Genomic DNA, 22,196 nt, shown 5'->3' on the forward strand with positions numbered 1-22,196 from the left:
TCCTCTCAGAGTTATAAGTGCCTGTGGGGTCATCCGTGTCATCAGTCCTGATGCTACTGTGACAGGAGTGCAGCTATGTGACTTAGGCTTGCCTTGGGACAGGCTGGAAGATTAATGAGAGAAAGAAAAACAAATGGAAAAAACCCATGACCGCCCCACTTTCTATCCTGCAGGAGCCTCCTTCCCAGTCCATTAGCCAGAAAGAAAGAACTTTTCTTGGAGCCTTTTCTGTCTGTGCCATTTTGGGATTAGGGCTGCCAGGATCTAAGCCGGGATCCTATGAGGAAAAATAGGGGGGAGGAGTCACCGAGCTGTGAATCGTTCTTTGAGTTTGGATTTCTCTCCCCAACTCACCGACTATTATTTGCTTTTCAAAGTCCTCAGATAGTTGTTCTGTGTATTCTGTCCAGCGTTTTTCCTTGTATTTTGAGGGGAAATAGGATCGAGTATTCTTGCTCCATCTTAGTTAGATCCAGAGGTGCCTGATCCATTTCTTTGCCAAGGGTAAGGAAGGCTTTTCTGAAACCTCAAGAGAACAAACAAAATCCCTTTGGCCACGATTATGTCCCATGCCCCCAGCCACCCCTGGGTTTTCAAAATGTGATCAACATTTAAATCAGTAGACTTTGAGCATATCACCCTCATAATGTGGGTAGGTCTCATCCAATCAGTTGAAGGACTTAAGAGAAAAGACTGAGTTCCCTGAGAAGGAAGAAATTCTGCCTCCAGATGGCCTTAGGACTGCCTTCGGACTCAAGACTGCAACATGGATAGACTCCTGCTGGCCTCCTTTGCATGTTTCAGACTTGCCAGCCCTCACAATCACATGAGCCAATTCCGTAAATCTCTCAATCTCTCTCTCTCTCTGTCTCTCTCTCAGATATATGTACATATTCTCTTGCTTCTGTTTCTCTGGAGAACCCTGACTAATACACAGCCCGGAGCCCCAGTTGAGGCTGGAGGTGGAGATTAGCTTGAACAGGTATTCATTCCTGATGAGCCTAGGAAATGATTGGGTTATTTTTAGTTGTATTTGTGATAAGTATCTTATTATTTTCTAGTTTGTGGTTTGATTTGTCCATTTCTCCCCAAAATGATATGCCATTAGAGATGAGGACTAACTGCAACCTGGTTACTTGAAGGTTCTGTTTAGAGAAGTTTTGTTGGTAAAATAATGTCCTATATTGTGGATACATGCCAAATACTTTGGTTGGTTGGTTATGGGTATTACATGGAATAGACTTTTGCCCTGTCTAAGATAATTGAGGAGTTCCTCCTCCAAAAACACTCAGAACTTCTTACCTTAGATGTAGAGTGGGGCTGAGGGAAGGAGGAAGATTTTTAGTGGTGGATATTTGGGCCCAAACAAACTTCTGCTTGTCCATGGCCTCATGTAGCCTTGAATGGCGGTGAGCAGAGAGCTTCAGGCTTCGGCTCATGAGTGTCTGGGTGCCTAGCATCCCTCTACTCCATCCCTAGCCTGCAGCCAGGGAGTAAGTTTGCCTTCAGATACATGGTGCCCCACAGTGGAGCCCACTTCTGACACAATTCCAGTTTAGTTGTGTGCCTTTTTCCTACTGTTGCTATGTTGTTCAAGTTGATTGAGAGGACAAGAGCACAGTGTGTGCGTGTGTGAGTGCACGCGCACGCGCACACACACACAAGTTGACGCTGATTAAAGGTTTATGAGAAGCAAGAAAATCTGATAGGATTTGGGCAGAATCCGACCAGTTTTAAGTTTTCCATCCCTAAGCCATTAAGTCCTCACAAGCCGTTATTTTTGTCCTTGATGTAGAAGGGAGACTAAGTTGGGGAATGTAAATGGCAAGGCCCAGGGTTTTTGAGAGGATTATCAGATTTGTACAAGATTTGCTCTGCTCTTTGAAAAAGATCACACACACACACACGCAAACGCTGGTTTTCGGCAACTCCAACACGCCGGTCAACTTAGCAAATTTGACTTGCAAGTGAGAACCGTGAGCAGGAGTGCTGCCAGAACTCCATGTCCAGGCAGATGAACCGGACAGTCAGAGAATAAGCTTCCAGGAATCTTCCAGACCTCCCGGGGCAGCCCTGCCCAGAAGAAGGTGAACAGGTCCATCCCTCCAAAGGAAAGTCTTCCCGTTCATCTAAGGCTTGACCTCCAGGGAGTCATTCCTTTGTGTCCAGGGTCTTCTGGTCTTTCAGAGCCCCCTGAAAGGCGAACCCCCATGCAGGCTGCATTTCTAAGGACTAGTAGACAGCCTGAAAGCCAGGTGATAATAGCAGCTACTGCTTTTGAGCACTTAGTGTGGCCAACTGACAAACGCTCTCGTTTGTCCTTCAGCCCCTCCAGCTACAGCCCCTGGTTGTCAATTCCCTTTCCCAGCAAACTTGTGGACAAGTTGACTTGTCGGTATTATGACTGCCCTCTCACCTCACGCTGTCTCCACAATCCACTCCACAGGGCATCAACTGCACATGTCACCAAAACCTCATCAGTGTCACCAAAAGCTTCGGTGTTGCAATATGCAAATGAAATTTTCTATCTCTTGTGCTTAAGCTCCCTCCTAGAAGCATTGCTGTCTCTGGGCTTCCACAGCATGTCTCTGTCCAGGATCTCCTCCTTGCTGGCCACTCCTACTCACAAGCTCACTCACTCCCCTCTCCCCTCAGCCACACTGTTAAGTGTTGGTGTAGCTCAGGGCTCAGACATGGGCCTCATTCTTTTCTCCCATCTATATGTTCTCCTGAGGTAAAACTACACCGTCCTATGGTTTACACACCACCTCTTGACTCATACCCTCCTTTATTTCTCCCATCCTGACTTCACCCCTGAGCTCCATCCAGTCTCAGGCATCCAACCATCTCCCTGATCACCCCACTTGGACGTATTCCTGGCCTAAGTGGCTTGCCCCAGATCACACAGTGAGTAAATGGCTGAGGCAAGACCTGAACTTGGGCAGGTCTGATCTCAGGGCCTGCATTCTTAACCACTCCTGGTCCAGAATCCAAGTGGATGGATATAAACTGACTGAGGGAAGAGGTATGTCCACCCTAAGATTTGCCCAATGGCTAGGACATAATTATTCCATCCTTTCTCACTCTGTGGGACCGCCCCCTTGAGTCAAATTGCACATTACCTTTCCAGCAATTTCAAACAGGGCAGGTGCACCATGGATCCACCAAGGAAACCTGGCATGCCTTCCTGGAGCATGAAATGTACTCAAAGATTGACTCAGAAAGATGGGGAGTAATGGGGGCAGGAAAAATTGTTTTCCTACAAAAACAAGATGGATACATTATAGGGAGGAAATGAGATCCACCTTTTCATAAGTTAAAAACTAGACTTCAAAGAGACTTCAAACTTGAGGTGGGCAGTTTTGTCCTGCCCCTCGATCTGAAGGCTAAGTCTGAGGAGGCCTAGTTGACAGGCCATTGGAAAGTGGGAGAGAGGGAGTATCTGCAAGACTCCCAGTCTTGATCCTCACAGTGCTCAAGTCCTACTTTCCAGAAGTTTCTTTCTAATACCATCAGCCTTCATCTTAAACCAGATGGGCAGTACAGTCCTTTAACCAAACTGTCTGTGTGCCTTGGAAAGGGGCTTACAAACACGGAGACTTTTGCCATGTCTCTGATGGCTTTTGCTAAGCCCAATAAATCTGGAAAGAAAAAATATTTACTTAAACTTCATAGAGGAAGAAAATAGAAAGCCTTTCAGAAGTTCCCAGAGAAACAATGGCTATTTCCAAAACGAAGTTCGATTAGAAATTATAAGAAGCCAGAGGTAGTTTTGAAAACCAGTGGAGGTGGTTCAGATAACCCTCGTGAACTTAATCAGGCTTAGCAAGGCAGACAGAGAAATGCAAATCCAAGGTTGCCCCTGGACAGCTTGGCCAGCAGAATAAGACCTAGAGGCTGAATCAATTTTTTCTGTCAGATTAAAACTGCAGAGGTAGAAAGTCAAAGGATCCAGAAATTCTTGGAAAATGACAAGTGAACTCCTTGCTAAATGATCCAGAGGCAACATCAGATTCCCATTTCTCTCTCTCCCTCTCTAAGTCGGAACACTTTAACAAGCCCTCTCTGATTACACCTTGGTAATTCAGCAAGCCAAGGCTCTCCATGGGTAAGCATAACTTGCTAAACCTTCAGATACCACTCCTCCATCAACTCTGTCATCGTGGGTTTCCAAAGTGACCAGAGGTGAGCACACTCAGCCCTCCTGGCATCCACATCGGGCCTGTAGTTTACGATAAAGTTGCACACCATCCCCCATGGGTTATGCTAGTGAGGAGCAGGATTCTGATGTTGACCCGCCTGAATCTGAGTCCTAGCTCCACTACTTACTAGCTGAGTTATGCTGGGCAAGTTATTTAATTTCTTGGAGTCTCAGTTTTCTCATCTGTAAAATGGTGTTCGTAATAGTACCTTATTAGTAAGTTTGCTGAGAGGATGACCTGAGATAGAGCAGGAAATTATTACTACAGTGTCTGGGGCACTACTTGTAAGTATTCAACAGACAGAAGGTATTATTGTTGCTAGAGGTGTCCTGGTCAGACGTATCCGGCCCAGTCATAGTAATTTTTTAATCCATGGTGTTTTGAGTGTGCCTTCTGTGTACAAACTTTTGGCCAGGATACACTGAATGGTGCCAGTGATCCCTACGTGCACAGGCCCCCCCCCCGCAGCCTCTTGGGTTGCTGGCATTCCTACCGCCCCCAGGTCCCTGCTCAGGGAGAAGAGCAAGTCCCTCCTCCAGAGACTAGAGAAGGGCGACAACTTCAAAGAATCCAGAGCTAGAAACCGAGGACTCAGACTCTAGAGCAGGCAGCAGACTATGACCTGGGGGCCAAATCCCTCCAGCCCCCCGTTTCTGTAAGAAAGTTTCACTGGCACACAGCCACACCCGTTCATGTTCACAGAATCACCCATGGCTGCTTTCATGTGACAAGGGCAGGAGTGAGTAGCTGCTTCAGAGACTGTGTGGCCCACAATGCCTAAAACATTTACTATCTGGCCCTTTATAGAGAAATTTGTCACCTCCTGCTCTAGACACCCCCTTCTGAGCCATGGCTTCACATGCTCGTGGACGGCCCCTTCGTATTGTCTTCTGATGTGGAAGCTGTTGCTGAGAAGGGCTACTTGCCTTCTGTCTAAAGATGTGGCGTAGTGAGGATAAGGACAGTTTTATTGGTTCCTCCACCATCCGCCCCCATTTCTTGAATAGACAAGTTTCTCTTAAGTTAGACTATGTGACTGACCAGCGATGGTGACCCCTCAGCTGCCTTTCTCAATGTGCCGTCTTGCACCTCCTTCATCAGAGTCACCTGGATGCTTGTTACACATGCAAATTCCTGCTCCCACCCCGCATTTTCAGAACCTGAACCCTGAAATGGGGCCCAGGAAACTCCATTAAATAAAAACAATAATAATACTCCCCAAGATGGATCTTAAATCCACTGAAGTTTGAGAATCTTTGTTCTTGGGTTCTAAAGTTATATCTGATTCAGAGATTTCGTTTCAGCAAACTATCATCCATCACGTAAGATTTAAGTTGTTAATTTGAATGTTATTAGTTTTACATTTTGTTTGTATTTTACTAGTAAATGTGTTAAATTTATACTAGCAGAAAACTAATACTTTATTTAAGCTTGTCCATATATAAGTAACATTAAATAAAAATAATTTTAAGTAACTTTGAGGGAGGGAGAACTCTCGGAATTATTTTCTCTTTTAAAAGAGGTTTATCTATGATTTAAGTTTGAGAATGACTGGCCTACAAGACAAAATTTCTATGCCATGACATGTACACAGTCTCCCATCACCTGGCCCCTGCCTACCCATCTGTCCACGCTCGTCCCTCGCCCCTTCAATCACCACATACTACCTTGATGCACCCGTACTGTTGTAGTCATTTCCCAAACACAGTGGTCCCCCCATTCAGTCAGGATTAGGAGGGAGAAAACAGGGCACTCATCTCAGGCATAGACTTTAAGGGGGTACCAGAAAGCTCAGTAATCAAGATAAATTATATCTTAATGCAACTTTGGCGGGGGTGAGGAAGATTGGCCCTGAGCTAACATCTGTTGCCAACCTTCCTCTTTTCACTTGAGAAAGATTGTCACTGAGCTGACATCTGTGCCAATCTTCTTCTACTTTTTGTATGTGGGATGCCACCACAGCATGGCCTGATGATGTAAGTCCACGCCCGGGATCCAAACCTGTGAACCCCAGGTCGCTGAAGCAGAGCATGCAAACTTAACCACTATGCCACCGGGCTAGCCCATTAATGCAATATTTTTAAAAATCAAAATTAATAAAAACCAATCTCTGACCCACAAAATATCAAAATGTTAAATAAAGATGGGATCAGTACTTCTGCTTTGAGTTTTGTGTATAATCTTGCCACTGCTTGGAATTCTCTCTTTCTACCTTATCAGCCTGGCAGAATACCCCTGACTTTATTACTTACTTGCCAAGTGGCCTTGGGAAAGGCACTTTACTTCTTTGATCCTTATTTCCCCCATCTGTAGATGATGACAATCTCATATATGGTTTTGAGGATTAAATGAGATAATGACTGTAAAATGGTTAGCACATGCCTGCCACATATCATTACTGCTGTTGGCAGTATTGTTATGATTTTCTCAGCATGGCCTCCCCTCTGGCATCTTCCTAACAATCTTGACATCCCCAGGAAATTTTAGGAGAGCTTTTTCTCATGCTCCCATTGTGTATTGTACACAACTCAATCATAGAAAAAAATTTATATCATATCATATATTATAATTGCTTCCATATCTTTTTTCCCACTAGACTGTAAATTAAGTCCAAGATTATTTTCATCTTTGTTGACTTCTGACGTGTAGTAGATGTTGAATAAATAACGAATAAACAAATAAATAAAATGAAATGTAGTCCAAAGATGAATGAATCTACAAAACAAAATCTTATACAAGGATGAACCCGTATTCACTGATAGATTTGACAAATATTTATTAAGCACCAACCACTTTCCAACCACTCTGTTAGGAGCTGGAGCTACAACAGTGAATAAAATAAACACAGCCCTATCCCCATGGCATTACGGTCTCCCAGAGAAGACCGAGCATTAAAAGCAATTACAAGAAAGTGTTAAAGTGTGTTCAGGAAGCTGGAAGAAGCTCCATCTAGCTGGAGCATCAAGTGCAAGGCAGACAGTGATGAGAGATGAGGCTGGAAGGAAAATGAAGCCAGGTGGCAGAGGTCCTTGTAAGCCTTGCTAAGGAATCTGGACTTTATCCCAAAGGCAATGGAGGATCACTGTATGTGTATCAATAACAAATGGGAGAAATCCCAACACCATTGAGTTAAGCAAAAAGAGATTTATTGGCACGAGCAATTGAAACTGGGCGGGGTGTTGAGCTGGCTTTATGCAGAGCTGGAATCAGGGGCTCAGACCAAGCCATCAGGACCTGGCCTTGCCCTCTCTCAGCTCAGTTCTGCTCTCTTCCAGGAGCTAGTTTCTGCCTTGGGCTTCATTTGGGCTCCAGCCTCACATCCTCCCAGATTCAAGACCAGAAAATCCTTTTTCACGTGGTTCAAACTAAAGCCCTGGGGCCTGGCTTGGCTTGAGCAAACCATCCCTGGGCAACCATGTGGCTGGGGCAGTGAAATGAGATGATCTGTTTATGGTGAGCTGACATGTTGCCTCTACTCACCCACTGGACGTGGGCTGAGACGGGGACTCGGGGGAGGGGCTCCCTAAAGGGAAATCAGAGCTTCGTTACCAGTAGAATGATAAAGGGATGGATACTCGGTGGCAAAAACAAAAACACAAATCCATTTACAGAAAGATTTTTGGCAAGGAGTGACTTTGTTATTAGTTTTGTAATTAAAGACAAACCACCAAACAACCCCACACTGTTGTGGCAATGTGGAGAATGGGTGGGTGGGGAGATACTGCAGGCAGGGAGGACAATAACAATAACAGGCCACTGCAATGAACCAAATGAGAAACGATGGCTGCCAGAGGAGGTAGGGGCAGTAGGATGGAGAGAAGTGATGCTTAGAAGTGGAACTAATAGAACATGGAGACCCAAACACGAGGGCTTGCAGGAGAAGAGCCGGTCAAGGGGAGGAGAGACGAGTTCCGTTTGGGTAATGTGAAATTTGAGAGGCTCAAGGAAGCTGCTTGTGGAAAGATCCAGAAATTGGTTATATAAATGGTTCGGGAGCTGAGGAGAGTAACATGAGCTGAAGATACAGATTTGGGGGTCACCAGGACACAAAAGGCAACTAACGCCAATGATGTGTAGGAGATCTCCCAGGCAGAGAATTGGAGGGCAGAGAAAAGGGCTGACTCAGAACCACCGTGAGGACCAACGCCTAAGGAGTGAACAGAGGAAGAGGAACCAAAGCGGAGGAGAGCCTTGAGCAATAAGAAACCAAGAGAAAATGAAGTCACAGAAGCCAAGGGAAGGGAGGATTGCAGGAAGGGGACGAGGTCAGCAGGACAAGATGCTGCCAGGAGGTCAAGCAAGATGCATTGAAAATGAGCCCATTGAATTTATCCGCAAGGAGGTCACTGTATCCTTGGAAAGAGTGGTTCCAGTGAAGTGGTGGGTGAGTTGAAGAGTGAGTGGGAAGTGGAATTGCTTTTTCTAGAAGTTGAGTTCTTAGGAGAAGAGAAATTAGACAGATACTGGTGAGGGAAGTTGGGGTGTTCTGTTTAAGATGGGAGGTTGGGCGTTTACGAGGATGCGTGTTCTCCTTTGTACATTTAGAAGTACCGGAGCCTTTAGACGCCCCTAACTTATCTTCAGCATTATCTCCTTCTCCATTTACTCTTATGGAAAAAAGAAGATCAAAGCAGAAAAAGTATTTAGAGGTCTTTCTAATCCCATGCCTTGTTGCTACAGATGATAAAACTGGGTCTAGAGTGATGAAACAACTTGTTCAAGGTTTCATAACAAGCTAGTTGTAGAACCCAGGGCTTCTGACTTCTAGGCCAGAGCTTGTACATTCTCTCTCCTGCTCCTTGTGGGCCCAAGATCCTGGGATACAGGACCTCCTCTAGACCCACCTGCCCAGCTGGGCCTTTGGCTTGGACAATCTTGTTCTAGTTGGATCCCTCAAGACTCACATTCTGCATTATGATCTCTCAAGACCCTACTCACTACAAAATTAATGCATGCCAGTAGTTCCCAGTATCTGTCTGCATTCTACCGGCACCTTCAATGGTTTAACTATGAACCTAAGGAAGTCCCCTAAGGGTGGGAACTTCAGCCCTAGGCAAAGTAGACATTTGGGGAAAAGAAAGACACTTTAGTCCTTAAATCCTGCTGAGCAGTCTGTGCCTGTGTGTGTGTGCGTGTGCGTGTGTGTGTGTGTTGCTGTGTCCGGAAAGAACAAGGATATACAAAGCCATACCCCAAACAAAAGCATATATTTCCTCATTCAGAGGGCTTCCCTACCTGTGGAATGCTCAAGTGCTCACCACATCAGCTTTCAAAGCAGATGGGTATTTACTACGCACAAATGTTACATTGACTTTGGAATGTTCTCACACGTGCTTTGTAGATTAATGAGCTCCTAATATTGTGATAATAATCATTTTCCATAAATATGCATAGTCAGCTTTTAAAAGTGTCACGTGGGGTAATTATTAGCTGTCTGGGTGCTAATCACTTAGGGAAAATATTTACTTGCATGGGAAATGGAACTTGTGTTTGTTTTGTTAAATGCACTGCCTTGCAGCAAGCCCAGAGCAATTACCAGCCTGATTTAAAGGGACTTCAATGCCAGGAAACCAGGATTGAGGGATGGGGCTTTGCCAGTTAGCTGGGTTCTTATCCAGCTTCAAAATCTCACTCACAAGAACTTGTGAAATGTTTGGTTGGATTTGGTCCAATAAAAATAGTCTGAGAACCTACTATGTGTAAGGTGTTTTGGAAAGAGCAGCATCTTTGAAGCTAGATAGAGTGAGCTTAAGTCCTAGCGCCTTGTGACTTTGACCATGTTGTTTAACTTCCCTTCACCTCAGTTTGTTCATCTGGAAAATGGGATAATATCTACCTCCTAAGGTTGTTAGGATATTTAAATAACACACATAAAGCACCTAGCACAAAGCCTGACATATGTGAGGGCTTCAGCAAATATTGGATCTTTCCCTCTTCTCATACACATGTGATGGTGGACACACGGATAACGAACACATAGCCCACAACTCAAGTACCTGGATCCTTCCACGTCAAGTCTCCATAGGACTGAATCCAAGGAGAGCTTGATGAAAGATGTTCCACTAATTGTTGGAGAATGCAGAAGCGGGAAAGATATCATCAACTTAAGGGACAGCCAAGAATGGGTTCAAATCTGCAAGGAGAACTGGCCTTGCCCACAGACAGAGGACGTGGCATGGTTTGGGGAGCCACCCACATCCACATTATCTTCCTCAATGACACTTGAAATTTTCACTTTCATCAACTCATGTCTGTGAAACATACATTTTCCTTCCATACCTTCTTGCAGGGAAAGTGAGAAAATGGCCCCTAATACTTCAGGGTGAATAAGTACATCACAGTTATAGGGCAACAAGACAAAGCGGACCGGGGCTGAGGAAAGGGGGATTTAAAAAGCCATTGAGAGGGGAGATAAGAGCAGGAAGACGATCTTTTTATCTTGGCTTCCCCCACTTTTCCTCTCCCTTCTCTCTTGGACTAAGTGGGAAGTCTCCATTCTATAGACTACAGCAAACCCATGGCCTCTTCCTGCCTTGCTAACCTTGGGGCTTAACAAATAGGCTAAAATAACACATGTCCATACCCATCCTTTGGAAATCCGTGACCGACAGTGATAAAAGAACCCTTGCTCAACCTGCTCGGCAAATGGTCCAGGTAAGATTGCATGGGGTGGGTTTAACTGACCCGAGAAAATGAAGCACTTTAAAGAATGTTAAAAGCCTTCATTTACCTGCAAAAAATGCCTGGATGGTTGATCCAAACTATTCTAATTTTTAGAAGTTTGCGTTATGGCAAGTCTTCAAAGGATCTGAACCCTTTATTAGTTTTGTTGAACTAATGTGTAATTGAAAATAGTCCTGCTGCATTTTCTTCAAACTTATTTTCTAATCCAAATTTTCCCTTATCCAGACCATTTCCTCCACTTGCCATGAACCCCAGCACCAAGAGATCAGGATTCCAAATAGAAAATAGAGAAGTGACCGCAACACTGAACCTCCTTGGGCCTCTGTTTTTTCATGTGTAAAGCAAGAGATTTGCATAACTCAGGCTCTTCTGGTTTCAACAAACAGACCCACTCGGTTACTCCATGTAAGAAAACGTTTTACTTCTGATTCAAGATGGCAGCCTGAGCACATATATTCATTTCCTTGCCCTCTTGGAATCTCATTGAAATTAAAGTATAGAAAAATGAAAAGAAATAACCTTTAACAGTGAAGAAATTGGGAATGGGGTAGGAGTAGGTTTACAAATGAATGAGAAAATTCAATAGACTTCTAGAAGACAGAAAGTGGATGGAAGCATGTTGTTGGAGGAAAGAGGCCGAGAAAGTTGCAGGTCACACTGCACTACAAAGAGGCTGCAGGAACAGATTCCACTTGACCTGGGGAATCATCTTCCTCGCCTCTCCATGTCCCTCTAACTGATGGTGCTAGCAGGAACAAGAATTGGAACTGAAAGCAAGGAGATTAGCTGAAGGCCCCTATCTAGAACAACATAGCATTTGGTATCCCATCTCCTCATATTCCCCACCCACCTCCATCTTACCTCCTGAGGGTGGATGCCCAGTAATCTTTATGCCAAAATAATGTAGTGGCTCTTTTCTACAGGCATTGAATGAACTAACTGGAGACTACCAAGGTTTCAGCGATGCCTGTGGGGACCATAGAGTAAGATCATTCTGCCATTGTGTGTGTATTGGAGATGGGGTGGCCTGTTTGATGTGTTCCAGCTCATGCATTTTAAATTAACATGTGCCAGCCAAGTGGACACACCAAGGAGTTCCAAGTCACACATCCCACTCAAGGGAGACACTTCCAAGGTGAGGAGAAAAGACGTACTCCCAGCAGGGGATATTCGTACCAGCCTTCCTTCAGAATGAATGGACTGCCCAGGAGCATGAGGCCCGTGAGGATGGTCAGCAGTGTGCAGGATGAAAACAAGCAGCAACACTGATTCCCTGAGAAAATCGAGGTGATTCAGAAAACATTTAACTTTTTCAAACTGAAAATTCATCAGAGAGATTTGAAAGCACGTTCTATCCAGTTAACAAGAACAGGGTGCTATGAAAAGTAGAAGGATTTTTTAAAATAATGAAGAAAGAAGCTCTTAGAAATGTAAATAGTGTCATCTCTGTTTAAAAAAAAAAAACAGAAAGATGCAAAACAATTAAAGATAAGGAATTTTCTCAGAATGTAGCCCCTCTCCAAACAAGCTAAAGAAAGGGAAAATATGAGTGAAATGATAAGAGACTTATCCAGGAGGTCCAATATTTGACTAGTAGGCATCCCAGAAAGAGAGAACAGAGAATACGGAGGAGAGGAAGTTACCAGAGAGACAATGCAAGACGATTTCCCGGAGCTGCAGCAGGAGGCCGGCATTCAGACCACAGGCTCTGCACCATGAATGAAATGAGGCCTTCACCTAGCAGAACCTCATGGGACTTCAAGACCACCAAGGACAAGAAAAGATCTTGAAAGCCTGCAGAAAAGAACAAAGGAACAAGGCTCAGACACCGCTGTGTACTGAGAGACAGTAAAGCAATGGCAGATGAGTTCTGAGGGAAAATTAGGCAGAATCTAGAGCCTCCTACCCAAACATCTAGCAATCTGTAGTGAGGGCAGAAATAAAGACACTTTTCAACAAGTAAGGACTCGGAAATCCCACCTCCCAAATATCCTTTCTAAAGAGTTTACTTGAAAAAGGAAAAGCTATAACTTGAAGTTGTATTCCAACAAAACAGTGAAATAAACCTAAAAAGAGGAGAATGTAGGGTCCAGGAAACAATGGTTGGAACTCTCCAGATGATGGCTAACTAGCAGCTGATGGGACAAGTCTCAGGTCAGAGCACAGGGATCGTCCTGGCAGGGAAATCTGGGGAGTGGGGGTGGAGCAATAGATTGCAATAGATTGTATAATTAAGAACATTCTTTGAAAAGACGATGATATGATAAAGTAATATTTTATAAGACAAATGAAAAATAGTAACTAGAAACTTCAGGGGGTCAGGGGGAAGCTGTACAAGAGAGTAACGCTCCAAATGAGAAGTAAACTGACGTGAAGCACAATTTTAATGCATTGATGGAGGATCCCCGTGACCTCAGTGCCAGCCAGGAGAAATGTAATCCTGGTCCTTCTTTGGCCCAGCAGAGTACATGGTCATAATGATGTAAACACTGTTTTCTGCTTTAGTGCTAGCTTTTAACACGTGAAAGATTCAGTTGGCTCTACAGGCAGTATGGAAATGTTAACACCCTTGATCATGTGTATTAGTCAGGATAGCCCAACCATTTTATTAAACAGCCCTAAAAGCCCAGTGACTTATCGTAAGGGTTGATTTCTTTCTCATGTCATGGTTAATGAGGGAAATGGTAATGAGGAAGTGGACGTGGGGTTTCTGCTCCATGAAGTGACCCAAGGACCCAGGATCTTTCTATCAATAATAATGATACTGTCATTTTAAGTATCATTTTAGTATCATTTTTAGTATCTCCAAGTCCTCCACCAGATTGTCCACATTCATCCTGCAGACTGGAAAAGAGAAGGCGTGGAGGACCACACAGGATGTTTTTGAGGCCAGAGCTGGAAGTGGCACGCACACCTCTGCCTTCCTTCCATCGGCCAGACTCAAGCACATGGCCTCAACTCACTGCAGGGAGGCTGCCAAACACAGTTGACTTGTGGACCCAGGAGGAAAAGGATATGGGGATTCAGTCTCACTTTGCCACGTGATGCAAAAGTCAAAGCGGCAGAGGGAGAGAATTAGAGGGAAGAGTCGGGGCTTCACATCCAGGTCCTACACAGTGCAGAGTTCAAAGACTCTGATGAACACCAAAGGGACGAGGAACAGATGTTTAATGATATCACTTAAAGTTATAAGGATTGCCAACACCAGACCAAAAATAGTCCTGTAACTCCAGAGATCTGTCAACAAAGGGCTTTGTTATGGGTGGACTTATATACCCCAAAAAGGTAGCTTGAAGTCCTAACCCCTGGTACTTGTGAATGTGACCTTATTTGGAAACAAAGCTTTTGCAGATGTAATCAAGTTAACATGAGGTCGTTAGGATGGGCCCTAATCCAACATGACTCATGTCCTTATAAGAAGAGGAGAAGGCGGAGACATACAGGAAGAAGATGGCCATGTGACAATGGAAGCAGAGATTGGCATGCCGCATCTACACGCCAGAGAACGCCAGGGATTGCTAGCAGCAGCAGAAGCTAGAAGAGGCAAGAGAGGATTCTCCCCCATGAATTTCAGAGGAAACATGACTGTGCCAACACCTTGACTTCAGACTTCTCGCTTCTAGAACTGACAGCCAGTAAATGTCTGTGATTTTAAGCATCCTAGTTTGTAGTCTTGCGGCAGCCCAGGGACACTACTCCAGGCCCATTCTCACCTGCCCAGAGTTGGGGGTGAGTTAGTAGCAATGGAGGCAGGAAAGCTCTTGGCGTGGAGGGACCAGGAGAGGGTCTTGGTTGGGATCTTGGGAAGACGTTAGATGGGGAAGAAGTGGCTGGCCATGGAGAGATTCGAACTTGATCTCGCCGGCAGTGTGGAAACATCAGGAGGCTCTTCCAGGGCGGACCTGGTATCCAGCATAGCTCACTCCTCTCCCGCCTGTTTCCACGTGATCACGTGAGCTTCTCCACCTGGCCTTGACATTAAAGGTGGGGTCTTGATGTTAAAGACTTAAAGAGACTAGAGTTGACTCCTTCTTCTCTGGCATTCAACAGCCAGCATTGCTAACTTCTAGAAAATAGAGGAGCCCCAGGGAAATCTAATAACAGCCCTACTTAAGAGCACACGACAATTATTACCTCCAACTGTGAGGGAGGCTGAGTAATTAAAAAGGGTTCTTTATTTTGATTAAAAAGATTCCTTTTAGTGTTTCTGAATCTTTAGTGAAAGCCCAGAACTCTATTTTTAGACACAAAACAAGATACGTGGCCGGGGGCAGGGGTGTAATTTAAAACATGGAATGAGCATTTGTAACCTGAAAAATGAGCACACGCCCCCAGTGGCCCCCAGATCGAGCCCATCCTCACCCTTGGCTTTCAGGAGGCACAGCAGCATGGCAGCCCCAACCCTGCCGCCTGGATTAATAGGAGGCCCAAATTAATTGGTTTTAATCACTATAAATTTCCTTCCCAATAAAATTTCAAGAATTTCCAATCATGCTGATTTATATGTGTAATTAGAAATCCATTCACAGATGTCACACTGCTAGGTGGTGGGTAGCATAAGCCCCGGCTTAACTCCAGCTTGAGGCCTGAGAATGAAAAATGATGAAGGGCGCTCTGCAGGAAGCTGAGACAGGGAGCACCCCCCACCCTTGGAAGCTCCACACCCAAGGGCCACACAGGGGCTACTGACCACAAGCTTGGGGTTTGCCTTCTCCAGCCCCCACGGCTTCCTTGCCCCAGAGACCCCCCAGCCTAGATGGGAGCAGACTGAAGGGGCTCTGCAGTACCAAACAGACAGGCCTTCCTGAGATGACTGTGCTGGGTGCAGCTGCCCCACAGCACACAGGCCTCCCTTCTGCCAGAGCAGCAGTGAGCATAGCTGTGGGAGGAGAGAACCGTGGGAGGAGATAACCATGGGAAGAGGGAGGTCGGCCTACCGACTTCTCACTTCCAACAGGTAAATCATTGCCTTTGCAAATTGTCCACATTTCAGGTTATCCAAATCCAGGCTCGTCTGCAGAAGAGGCAGACACACAGGCTGGACTCTCAACTCCTGCTCACATTCTCTCCTCCTCTGCTGCTGGACTTTCCGCAAATGGCCCAATGTCCCAGTGGGAAATGGCAGCAGACCAGGCTGCATTTCAGGCCCTGAAAGGATTGCAAATCAGTAACCTAAGGAGCCACCCTGCCCGTACAGTGAAAACAGGAATAGGAAAGTCTATAGATGAAGAAAGAGGCACCGAGAGTTTTATGCGAGGACTTTAACAGTTTCAAAACTGGGCAGGTGGGGAGAAGAAAGGAAAGGGAGATGGAGGGTCAGAGGACCGGCAGTTAGCACAGGGAGTGCAGACCTCAGGGCTCCAGAACCTGCAGGGAGAAGCAGGCAGAGTCAGGTCCTGGTGGGAAAGATGAATTCCAACAGGCGGGGCAGTAACGGTGAGAAAGCTCTAGAAAGTTCTAGACTGAATGTCAAAGAGGGGGAGAAACCAGAGTCAGGAATACCAGCTCAGAAGTGTGGGCAGCAGCCTAAGAAAGGGTGGAGTTTGCTCCTGAGCTGAGCACTGTCTTGGACCTCAGAGCTAGCGTAAAGATAGAGACAAAGGTAGAAGAGTAGAGTGCAGGCAGGGTATCTGGGGTTGGGCCCCAGCTCCAGTCACAATGGCCCTGGGACCTTGGGCCAGTCACCGGGCCTCACCTGTGGACTGAAGCTCATGATTCTGTCCCTCTGTCTTCACAAAACATCACCATTACAAGTGCACATTGCTTTATCTCATTATTGCCAATTTGCAGAGATGGAAATTGAGGCTCAGAGCGGCCATGTCACTTTTCGAGGTCACTCAGCAAGCAAAGAGAGGGGAAGGGAAGGAAATGAACATTTATTGAATGTCTACTATATGCCACATTTTTTTTGTGGATTATCTTCACTAGAATCTCAAAAGGACAAAAAAATGAAGCTCAGATAAGTTAAATATTAAACCTCTTGCTCACAGCCGCACAGCGCACTGGAGGTAGAGCCTTGGTTGGGTACTCACCCTGAACAGCATGTCAGCTCCAGTCTCAGCTCCCACCTCCCTACTCAGCTGCCATGGGCATCACACGCAGGAGAGTCAGCAAAGGTGGTTAGTGAGCTGAGGAGGGTTTGTAAACGGGAGGCAACATAAGTGATGGTTCAGGATGCAGCAGTCTACCTCCCAGCTGGACTGTGAGCGCCCTGAGAGCCGGGATAACTTCCTTGTGCTTCTTCTTCTCCCCACCCATTGCCCAGTACAGGGCTGACCTGGAGTCACTCCATCGGCTTAGCTCTGAGTGTAGGGTCCGGGGAAGGGGTGACGAAAGGCTGGGTTTTTGAGGGTATGAGAAGACTTGTGATGGGACCAGCCCAGTGGCGTAGCGGTTCAGTTCACATGCTCTGCTGTGGTGGCCCAGGTTCGCCAGTTCAAAACCTTTGCACCACTTATGGAGCCATGCTGTGGCAGGCATTCCACATTTAAAATAGAGGAAGATGGGCACAGATGTTAGCTCAGGGCTGGTCTTCCTCAGCAAAAAGAGGAGGATTGGCAGTGGATGTTAGCGCAGGGCTAGTCTTCCTCAAAAAAGAAGACTGTGACACCAGAAGGGAAGACGCAGGAAGCCGTTCAGTGGGGAGCTGGAGGGTGTTAGACCCAAGAAGGTATAGCGGGCTCGGGGAGTCCATAAGAAACACCTTCCCCTTCCCTCAATTTCTGCATCAACTGAGAAATAAGACACGAGGGGCAGACAAAATAATAGCATTCTTGGTAAAGCTGGTTTCGAAATATGACTTGAACCACCATCTCCCTGATACTTGACTCCTGTATTAGACATCCTTCCTCTCGACCCAGATACAGCTGTGTGTCTCTCTCCCCACACCAGGCTGGACCTGCCTCTATAAATTGGCGACAGGGAGGAGGTGAGACTGCGCCTCCACGGGGGCGGCAGAGCTAGCAAGAGAACTGACCCCTGCCCTGCGTCTCTGGAAGACGATCTCTCCAATACTTGCAAATGGCGGGAGCTTCCATCCTACAGGCCCAGGCGGGAACCCTGGAGTGGCTCCCCTACAGGGTGGATGGCACTTTGACAAACAGGAAGAGGGCATTGGTGGCACTGAGTTCAAACCTTGCCTCTTGCCGGGACCTGACCCTGTCTGCTATCCATGAAGAACTTCCAGTGCCTGTGTAGGCCACAGAAGCAACTACCTGGGCATCAAAACACTAGCTCTGTAACACTCCCCCGCCCCCACCCCACACCCCACCCCAAACAAACCCAGACATACTCAGAATTATTTTCAATAGTGCTCTGTCCTTAAAAGTGATTGGCTGATTTGCCCGCTCAGCCCACCTCCCCGCGAAGAGAGAAGAAGATCATCTTTGCTTCGGCCTGATCCTTTAATGCGCCTGAAAGCTGTTGCTCTGTTCTAAGCAGACCCCAGGCCCTGAACAGGGAATAGGTGGAGAGGTCTTAATGGGGAGATTAGCATCTGCTAGGGCAATGCCAGAGCGGGGTCCTAAGTGGAGATTTTAGAGGTTGGGCAATTTTTAAGGGCTTAAATGTTTGATAATGCAGGCTCAGTTGTGTTTATGCATGTTGGGGCCTCTGCAGCAATGTACCATCCAGGGCGTAATGGATGTTGCAAGATTTGATTTTAGTAGTTTAAAAATATCGAAGTAGTCTGCAGGCTAATGGCCACTGGACAGACTCATTAGTGTATCAATAATCATTCGGCATTCTGAAATCCTTTTAATGCTCTGGGACAGCAAGGAGCGGGGCAAAGGGAGGGGGAGAAGGTCATGGGGGACTTGTGGGGCCAGTTAAACAAGTGAAGACAATGAATGACCTGGGGATGTTGTCTGCCACCACCCGCAGCCTGGTTTAAACAATGTGTCTGGTGGGACCTCATGGTAACAGATCGAGGAAGGGGGGTTTCAGGAAAAGCTTAAACAAAGCCTCATGAATCCTCTTACAAACCAGCAGTTGGAATGGATTCTGCCTAAACCTTGCTCTAGCCAATCCATTCTCCACAGCCTCATGCTTCCATTTTCTCCTCCTCACGGCCTTACCCTGTAGGGTAATTGTCTCCAAACAGCTGACTTCCCGCCTATCCTTCAAGTTCCCACTTCTGCCCAAGACTTCCTCCGTTCCCCACACCACAGGACCCAAGCACGTGGCTCTGTACCATTAGTCACATCTCAGAGGCATCACCCTCACCTAACTGTGAGTTCCTGGTGAGCAGCAGTACCTGCCACAGAGTAGGTGTTCTGTTAGGCCTGAGATGACAGTTATCAATCTCTCTGTTGTTGCTTTGGCCACTGAAACTCTTTGAGTATTGACCAAGCTGTGGACCATTGCACATGTGCACAGAAGCCCATAGACAGATAATATTGCACATGGGCTCAGGGGACACACCCATCATGGTCCCTTCCCAGATCCTCAGGGATCAAGCTCTGGAGAAGAAAGAAGCCTTCGCAGGTTGGGTGGTTCATTGTAAAGCTCTGCCATTTGAACAGGAGACAGTGATTTCCTTGAGATAATAAGCCATGGCCCCGAGGAGCAGTGCATGGAGCAGTTTCTGATTTTGCACCTTAGGGGTCCAAGGAACGGCCTTAGGAAGGAAGGAGCTTTGAACACCCTTGCGGATGAAATGCTCAATTGTCAAAGATGCTCTTAAATTCCTTTTGGAGCAATGGGCCCTCTCCACGCAGCACTAGGGACCAGCAAGGTCTCAGCTGTGGCCAGAAGGAAGCTGTTTCTATCCCTGTGCATCGCACTCACTCCCACCCAGAGTGGCAGCCTGGCTGGGGTGGAGGCTCTCAGAGGGTCCAGGTGGGCCTCAAAGGAGAGAAGGAGGGCATGGGAGGGGAGCAAGGAGGTGCTCTGAACAGATTCCCTGGCCCTGCAGCTTTGCTAGTGAGCCTTGTCAGATTGGCTCCTACTGGGTCATCACTGTGCTGGAAGGACAGCCTCCAAGACACCTGCCGGCACTTCTCATCGCCACTTCAGTCTGCCAGCTATGCTCCCTGCTTCAAGTCTACGACAATCTTGCTGGGCAGGGACCAGGTCTGAGAGCTCCCGCTCTGCAGGTCGGGAAACTGAGGCGCTGACCAAGGACAAAAAGCAGTCAAGAAGCAAACTTGCAGTCCCCATTATTGCTCCAAGGAAAATGGTGCATTAGCTGAATTGCCTGACTTCCTCTCTTGTAAGCCTTGTCCAGTCCCTCCCTTAAAACCTGATCAAGACTTCCCCTTCCAGGAAACAAACCTGGTGAGCTCTACCCAGGCATCACCAATCATCCATCCAGCCAGCCAGCCATCCATCCATCCATTCATTCACCTGCTCATCAGTGCTTCCAGGGCGCCTCTTATGTCCTGCTCAGCCCCTGTCTTCACTGTGTATTCGTGCATGCTCCCGTGATTTCTGGGGGCACCCTGGCCCCTCTTAGATTATAAACTTCCTGGCAAGCAGTTCCATCTCAGGCACTTATTGCATCTATCTTTCATTTGATAAGCTTTTGGCATCTACTATGTTACAAAGATAAGGAAGATAAAAGGCCTTCCCTCTAGGAACTCACAGTCTGGAGGGGTGATGGAGACATGAAGCAAACCTTGAGGGGACGACAGGGACAGGGGAGGCACAGGGAGGGAATCCACTGGGACAGGGGGTCTTGGGAGGCTCTCTAGAGGAGGGGGACACCTGAGCTGAGTCTTCAAGGCTGGACTGCAATTCCCCGGGCATAAGGGATGGGCACAGGGAGAGCGGTAGAGGGCTCTCCAGGCAGTGGACGCAGTGCAGGAGCAAAGCCAGGAAGATGAGAAACACTGTGGGCTATGAGGGCCCACTGGCTGCAGCTGCACCTGCGAGGCAGAGAGTGGTGAGAGCCGAAATTGAGGCGGAAGGCAGCGCTTAGGTCCTTTCTTCACTCAATCCTTCAGTTATTCTACAAATATATGCTGAGCCAGGCTTCCTTCTAGGCGCTGGGGGTACAGCAGTGCTCAAAACAGATAGTGCCTGCCCTCCTGGGCATTCATTCTAGTCGATAGAGAAAGTCCATTAAAACACACACACACACACACACACACAGAATAAACACATAGTATATCGGGGCGACACATTTTACAGCTGTCAGTGGAGGAGTCTCGTAGATGAGCACTTTCAATAGATTACTGTAGGCCTCCTGTCCTCACTAAGCAGCTGAGCTGTAAGGTGAAGACAGACCCAGCTATCTCCAACCCCACACTCAGACGTCCTTGAGCTTCTTTCTTTTCTTGTGGAGGGGGGGAGCAGCTTGCTACTTTCTTTTTCCTGATACCCACACTTCTCTCTGAGCAGCTCTCACTGCAGAAAAACTAATAAGGCCAGCATTTTATGATCCCCCTACCTCCGATGACAAGAGGCAATTTGAAGTCAATAAAAGGTGTGCTGCACCAAGGGTGTTTTATGGCTCATCAAACCCCGTGGCCCTGTGACCAGGGTGCCAGAGTGGGGCCATGGAGTAGATTCATCAGCCCTCTGTCCAGGAGGACTTCCAATTTAGGATGGTGACTGACAGATGCAGGAGGAGGGGGTAGCTCTATGAAGGAGGCCCCTCCTGAGCATGCTGGCTGCTGGGCCCAAGCTTTGAGAGGTACCCCTCAACAGCCGGGGCCCTCTAGGTGTGATTATAAGAGCCCTTGGTAACTCCCACATACTCCTGCACCAAAGCACTCTTCATCCTACCCTGGGGATATCTAAAATCCCTTTCCCATTGGTTCAGCTTTCTGACCACCCTAAGGCCTGTGGCCTAGTGCAGCAGCTGCCTTTTGGTCTGAGAGCCATTCTACCACCTACTGACTCTGTGACCTTGAGCTAATCTCCCATCTCACTACAACTCAGTTTTCTCCTTATTCAAACAGGGATAATGATGTCCATGTGGCTGGCTTGTTTAGAAGGGCTGGCACCAAGAAAATGCTCATGATTTGAAATCTGTTAGGAGAGTGGAGGCACAGCTTCCCCTAAGAGAGAGAACTCAAGTCCTCACATCCACATCCAATGTCACTGATAGCCCTTGGGACATTTTCTGAGAGCATCCATCCATCCATCCATCCACCCATCCATCCAACCACCCATCCATCCATCCAGCCATCTATCCATCTATTCTTCCACCCACCCACTCACCCATTCATCCACCCATCCATTCAGCATTAGACAATGGATACTCCTCTGTGTGCCAGGGACAGTGCTGGGGTGCAATGCTGAGCCAACACTAAGTCCCTGCCTGGTGGAGGTTACATTCTAGTGAGCAGAGAGGGTCCATATATA

Source organism: Equus caballus, chromosome 8, assembly GCF_041296265.1.
Source record: "Equus caballus isolate H_3958 breed thoroughbred chromosome 8, TB-T2T, whole genome shotgun sequence".
NCBI classification, from domain to species: Eukaryota; Metazoa; Chordata; class Mammalia; order Perissodactyla; family Equidae; genus Equus; species Equus caballus.